Below are 7,128 nucleotides of genomic sequence, written 5' to 3'. Positions count from 1 at the left end.
TGCTGTCATTGTAAGATCTGACAAACTTGAAGTCACTGGTGCGTGAGCCCGTTGTCAGGTATGCATCATAGTTATAAGAACTGCGGAGAGTTCCAGCTCCATCCACCTCTGCATAGTTGGGAGGGAGATACGCGCTGGGAATGGCGACTGCTCCATCAAACAACATTCTAGGCTTTCTACTGCGGCAGAACCTCACGGCCAGAATGAGAATAATGAAAGTCAGGAAAAAGGTGGAAACAGAGACCAGACCAATGATCAAATAGGAAGTTAGTTTGGAACTATCCTCATAAGCCATGTCTTTCAGTTCTGGAACTTCAGCCAAGTTATCTGATATGAGTAAATACACATCACAGGTTGTAGAGAGAGAGGGCTGTCCGTTATCTTTCACTAATATAACAAGGTTCTGCTCCATACTGTCAGATTCAGCAATGTCCCGCTGTGCCCTGATCTCTCCGCTGTGGAGACCAATAGTGAAAAGTCCCGGATCAGTCGATTTCACGAAGAGATATGAAAGCCACGCGTTTTGTCCAGAGTCGGCATCCACAGCTATCACCTTGGAAACCAGGGACCCCGCCAGAGCAGCTTTGGGGACCATCTCAGTCATCAAGGAGTTCCCTGCTGTATCAGGGTATAATATCTGGGGAGAGTTATCATTCTCATCTGTTATGAAGACACTCACTGTCACGTTACTGCTGAGTGGAGGAGAACCATTGTCTCTGGCTACAACGTGGACTTTGAAGCTCCTAAACTGCTCATAATCAAATGTTCTCACAGCATGGATCACCCCCGTGTCTCCGTTAATGGATAAAAATGAGGACACCGGAACACCATTGACACCACTAGGCAATAGAGAATAGACCACAGTGCCGTTCTGTCGCCAGTCTGGGTCTCTGGCAGTAACCGAACATATTGAGGAGCCAGGCTTGTTATTTTCAATCACATAGGCGCTGTAGGATTGTTCTTCAAACACAGGTGGATTGTCATTCACGTCTGACACAGATAAATGAATAGTCGTTGAGGAGGATAAAGGTGGAGTCCCTCGTCAGTGGCAGTAATGGTTATGTTATAATCTGATATTATCTCACGGTCTAATTCACCTAGTTGTTATCAGAGAATAATAGTTTTTGATTGAGGGGTTTAGTTTGAAAGGAACATTTTGTTGAATGGAGCAGCGGATCGTGTGTTCATTTCTGTGAATCTTCATCTTGTACATTTATGATCCCTTACCTCTGTTCCAGGTAACACATTCTCGGGGATGGGATTGTTAAAGGATTTGATCAATATCACCGGTGCGTTGTCATTTAAATCAGTGATTTCTATCATTACTTTTGCACATTGCCAGCTAAGCCAGACCCATCTTTAGCCTGGACACGCACTTCGTATTCTGTATTTTCTTCATAATCTGTGGGACCCTGCACTTTCATCTCGCCAGTCTTTTATCGATGGAAAAACAGGTTTAGCTGCTTTATCCGGAAATACGACTGAACTCTGCATAATACTTCTCCATTTGCTCCTTCGTCTTCATCACTAGCACTAACTGCAACTACAACAGTCCTGTTGGAGAATTTTCAGGCAAACGGACTTTATACACTGTCTGGCTAAACACTGGTTTATTATCGTTAGCATCCAACACAGTGACGTGTATAACTACAGTACCAGACCTCTGCGAGTCCCGCCATCAACAGCAGTAAGTAACAACGTCACCTCTTGTTGTTGTTCTCGATCCAGCTCTTTTCTAACACTAACTCGCCATATTTTCCTCCGTCTGAGCTCGTTTGAACGTCCAAAATAAAATAGGCATTCCTCTCCAGTGAATAGCTTTGTATACCATTTAATCCTATGTCAGAGTCATGAGGTTCATCCAAGGGGTATCGTGCGCCTTTGTAAGCAGATTCCCGAATTTCTAGATCAATACGTGCATTGGGAAACCGTGGTGAATTGTCATTTATATCGTGTATTTGTACAGTTATGCGATGTAATTCAAGAGGTTTTTCCAGCACAAGCTCGTATTTTAAAGAACAAGTAACCTTCGGTCCACACAGCTCCTCCCTGTCTATTGTTTCAGCCACAATTAAATCTCCGGTATTCACATTAATGTCACAGTAACGTTGACGACTGCCATCCATATCCAAACGAGCTTTACGACCTGAAAGTCTCTTAGCATCCAGCCCCAGATCCTTAGCTAGATTTCAGTCACAGATCCGCGCTTCATCTCCTCTGGAATAGAATAGCTCAAGTCTCCATTGCTGATGCGCATCAGGCAATGACAAAAAGCCAGGCGGAACAATAAGGTAAAAACCGAAGATCCTGTGTACCCCATTCTGGATGATCAAAACCAATTGTCAACATTAGAGTTCAAACTAGTCGAACTGATACGGTATTGTAAGTGCAATATTAGGCTCTCAAAAGGAATAGCAAAACGATTGTTATCCGACTGCTCTTCGTTGAAAGTGATGCAATATAGCCTATTACTCTTTTGAATAATCCAATGGTGGGTGGAAAAAAGCATGCAATTCTATGTATGGTAAACAGCGACATCCTGAGTTTTTACAGAGTACAGCTGTGCAATACAAACAGTTTACGTCATTTATCATCTTGGTCAGTATCCCGCCCTATGAGTTGTATTTCGAACGTTTCATGCAGTTTAGCAAGAAGGAAAACCAAGAGCTGTGAGAATCAACTCGTTATGTAATCATAAATGAGAAGATATGAAAAGTAAATTCAATATTTCCATACTTTTGCCACTGTCTGACTAATTATGTATTAGCGAATAACAAAAATAAATAAATAGATAAGCCAAATCAACGGTCCACATCAAATTAAACGATGACTAATCCGTATTATTAATCAAACCCAGCAATTATGTGTCCACTATACTCTAAGGCAGTGGTTACCAACCGGCTTGTCGATCTCCAAAGGCATTTCCAGTCGATGCCAAACATTTATATAAAAAACCCAACCATATTCCTCTTTTTTGTTGGTCTCGGGCTGTTGGTGGTAGGGTGCAGCCAATTCATCTGCCCTGCGCTCCGGGTTGGCAAACTGTTGCCATTTCATGTGTGTCTGAATGTACAAACTATGTCATTCCGGTGGGCCTGGAGAAGAAATCAAGTGCATTATGCCGCCGATGGCCAATAAGATTGCTAAAATGACCGAGTCTGCAGTAACATAGCAGGCATAAACGAAAGCTACGGCAAAATTGATACTGTGAGATTTCTAAACGTTTAAAACCATGACTAGAGGACTGTCAACGAATACTGCAAAAAAACTGCTGTTTTTATGAGTGAGTTCATGTTGAAGTTTAAGTGTTGAGAGACGGACCCTTAGTCTGCTGCTCTCCCTCCGCTGAGACTGACCATCAGATGCAAGCACCATCAGCCCAGTAAAATAAAAAGTCAATTATTTAAATGTATGTTCACTCAGCTGTGCCTCACAAGTAATACAACAATGGATATATTACCGGTGTGATCATATAGCCTACTTCAAATTTTGAAATATAATTTAAAAAAATGTCCCGAACAACAATGCATTGGCAGGTCAATTCAAGCAAAGCCAGTATGCTGTTTTAATGTATTGGGTCTATATCTAATTGCAAAAACCTCATTAGTACAGAACTGTTTTTAATTGGTTAATGTTACATAGGCTTACATTTTTTAGTCATGTTAATAAAAAATCAGAGCGGTAGATCTCAGCATTTTGACTCACAACGTGATCTTGACTCAGAAAAAGGCAGGTGATCACTGCTCTAACGTAAAATGATGGTTACGTCGCTGTCCACTGACCACGTGCTGAAATGTGGAAAAGTAGCCAATATACTTAAAGAAAATGTAGTAGGCAATGAGGATACTACAGGGAGGGGAAAATGTAAACAAACTCCATGATTGGGGTAGCATCCCGAACTTTATACACACCAACAACGAAATTGACAGAATATCCCTTGTGAAAAGGCATAAAAAGTGAATATTGATGTCTTTTTACATAACCCTTCATAATCAAGACGATAAAGAAGAATTTAAGGAAAAGACCACTAACACACTAGGAAAGATATTCTGATATCATCCGAATCGTTCTCACACAAACAAAGGGGTATCACCTCTTAGTTCTATCTTACCTCAATAGACTCCCCTGCAGTGTTGAGTGTGATGAAACTTCCTTCTAATAACTTCGTTGGGCTTCTCTTCAGTGTCTGATCAGCAGGCAGCGTGCTGTCATTGTAAGATCTGACAAACTTGAAGTCACTGTGCGTGAGCCCAATGTCAGGTATGCATCATAATTGTAAGAACTGCGCAGAGTTCCAGCTCCATCCACCTCTGCATAGTTGGGAGGAGATACGCTGGGAATGGCGACTGCTCCATCAAACAACATTCTGGGCTTTCTACTGCGGCAGAACCTCACGGCCAGGATGAGAATAATGAAAGTCAGGAAAAAGGTGGAGACAGAGACCAGACTAATGATCAAATAGGAAGTAAGTTTGGAACTATCCTCATAAGCCATGTCTTTCAGTTCTGGAACTTCAGCCAAGTTATCTGATATGAGTAAATATACATCACAAGTTGTAGACAGAGAGGCTGTCCGTTATCTTTCACTGATATAACAAGGTTTTGCTTCATAGTGTCAGATTCAGAAATGTCCCGCTGTGCCCTGATCTCTCCACTGTGGAGAGCAATAGTGAAAAGTCCCGGATCAGTCGATTTCACGATGTGATATGAAAGCCACGCGTTCTGTCCAGAGTCAGCGTCCACAGCTATCACCTTGAAACCAGGGACCCCGCCAGAGCAGCTTTGGGGACCATCTCAGTCATCAAGGAGTTCCCATCTGGAACAGGGTATAATATCTGGGGAGAGTTATCATTCTCATCTGTTATCAAGATACTCACTGTCACGTTACTGCTGAGTGGAGGAGAACCATTGTCTCTGGCTACAACGTGGACCTTGAAGCTCCTAAACTGCTCATAATCAAATGCTTTTACAGGATGGATCACCCCCGTGTCTCCATTAATGGATAAAATGAGGACACCGGAACACCGTTGACATCACTGGGCAATAGAGAATAGACCACTGTGCCGTTCTGTCTCAGTCTGGGTCTCTGGCAGTAACAGAACACATAGAGGAGCCAGGCTTGTTATTTTCAGTCACATAGGCGTTGTAGTATTGTTCTTCAAACACAGGTGGATTGTCATTCACGTCTGACACAGATAAATGAATAGTCTTTGAGGAGGATAAAGAGGCGGAGTCCCTCGTCGGTGGCAGTGATAGTTATGTTATATTATGATGTTATCTCACGGTCGAGTTCACTCGTTGTTACCAGGGAATAATAGTTTTTGATTGAGGGATTTAATTTGAATGGAACATTTTGTTGAATGGAGCATCGGACCTGTCTATTCCCCCAGAGTCTTTATCCTGTACGTTAATGATGCCCACTCTGCCAGGTAACACATTCTCGGGAATTGGATTGGTCAGGGTTTTTATTAATATCACTGGTGCGTTATCGTTTACGTCAGTAATATCTATCAGTACTTTTGTGTATGACACCAAACCTGCACCATCTTTGGCGAGGACACGCAACTCATAAATGGGCTGCTCCTCATAATCTATCGGTCCAGACAGATTTATAACACCAGTTTTACTATCGAGTTTAAACAAATTCATCAACTCATCAGAAATTCGACCTAGATCATATGTTACCTCGCCATTTTGTCCCTCGTCTACATCATTTGCGCGGACTGTAGCTACTACCGGTACCCAACGGAGAATTTTCTGGTAGACTGACCTTATAAACGTCCTGGCTAAATACTGGAATATTGTCGTTAGCATCCAACACAGTGACGTGTATAACTACAGTACCAGATCTCTGTGGAGTCCCACCATCAACAGCAGTAAGTAACAACGTCACCTCCTGCTTTTGTTCTCGGTCCAGCTCTTTCTCTAACACTAACTCACCGTATTTTCCCCCATCTCGATTAGTATGAACATTCAAGACAAAATGGTCATTCCTTTGTAAAGAGTAGCTTTGAACTGCATTCTGACCTATATCTGCATCGTGGGCCTCATTAATGGGGAAACGTTCACCTCTATCAGCTGATTCCGTTATTTCCAATTTGATAACATCATCTGCAAACTGCGGTGAATTATCGTTAACATCCTGAATCTGAAGAGATATGCGATGCAATTCTAAAGGACTTTCAAGAACCATTTCATATTTGAGCCCACATGAAATCCTCGGACCGCAAAGCTGCTCCCTATCAATTCTTTCAGCGACAACAAGATCTCCCGAATTCAGGTTAATGTCACAGAAGTGTTTAGTTCCATCCTCTTCTAAACGAGCTTTTCGAGCCGACAGTCTCTTAATATCAACCCAAGATCCTTGGCTATATTTCCGACCACAGATCCGCGTTTCATCTCCTCTGGAATAGAATAGGTCATGTCGCCATTGCTGATGCGTATCAGAAATAGAACAAAAGCCAGATGGAGGACAAAAGCTGAAACTGTAAATCCAATGTAGCCCATTTTCGATGTACAAACGAAAATATTCCAATTACAAGGTGAAAAGAATTTTATGCAATGTAGGCTACTACAAATATTGGCTAAGATAAATTACCCAACTGAAGAAATTGTTCCTTTGGCCGACTGCTCCTCAGTGATAATGGCGCGATAGACTGTATCCGCCCTTTGAGTAATAAATTAGCGGGTTGAGAAGTGTAGGCTGCCTAACTTTTCTTAGCTGGTGAACAGCGACATCCTGAGTCGTTAAAAAAACAGCACACAATAGTTTTCTATCTTGTTATTATATATTCCTACAAATATGATGTAGCCAATGACCAGTTAAATAGTAAATAGTTATAAGAAATATGTTTAAAGTAATGCTTGTGTGATGTATGAACTCCTTTTCATGAATCAGAACAGTCAATAAGGTCAAAACATTGAGTTAACACTAGTCGCAACTTTCTCCTTTAAGCCAATTTAATGCACTGATTCCACTAGCTATCAACGTGTCCTCACTCAACAAACCAACATGTGTTATTGATCCCGTCTTCATTTGAGTTTGGCAGGATTTCAACTGATGTTAAAGTGAAGAAAAAAGTTTAGTCGCTGTCCACGTGCCTGGTGCTGAAACGTAGGTGATGTTAAG

General features: G+C 41.8%; 2 pseudogenes; both read right to left on the bottom strand.

The window, feature by feature from the left end:
* Nucleotides 1–4: 4 nt before the first annotated feature.
* Nucleotides 5–2,346, bottom strand: LOC135566280 (protocadherin gamma-A11-like; annotated as a pseudogene).
* Nucleotides 2,347–4,102: 1,756 nt separating this feature from the next.
* LOC135566281 (protocadherin gamma-A11-like) lies at nt 4,103–6,506 on the bottom strand (annotated as a pseudogene).
* Nucleotides 6,507–7,128: the final 622 nt, after the last annotated feature.

This window comes from Oncorhynchus nerka, unplaced genomic scaffold, assembly GCF_034236695.1.
Source record: "Oncorhynchus nerka isolate Pitt River unplaced genomic scaffold, Oner_Uvic_2.0 unplaced_scaffold_6198, whole genome shotgun sequence".
Classification (NCBI taxonomy): Eukaryota; Metazoa; Chordata; class Actinopteri; order Salmoniformes; family Salmonidae; genus Oncorhynchus; species Oncorhynchus nerka.
This window is presented reverse-complemented; position numbering and strand designations above follow the sequence as displayed.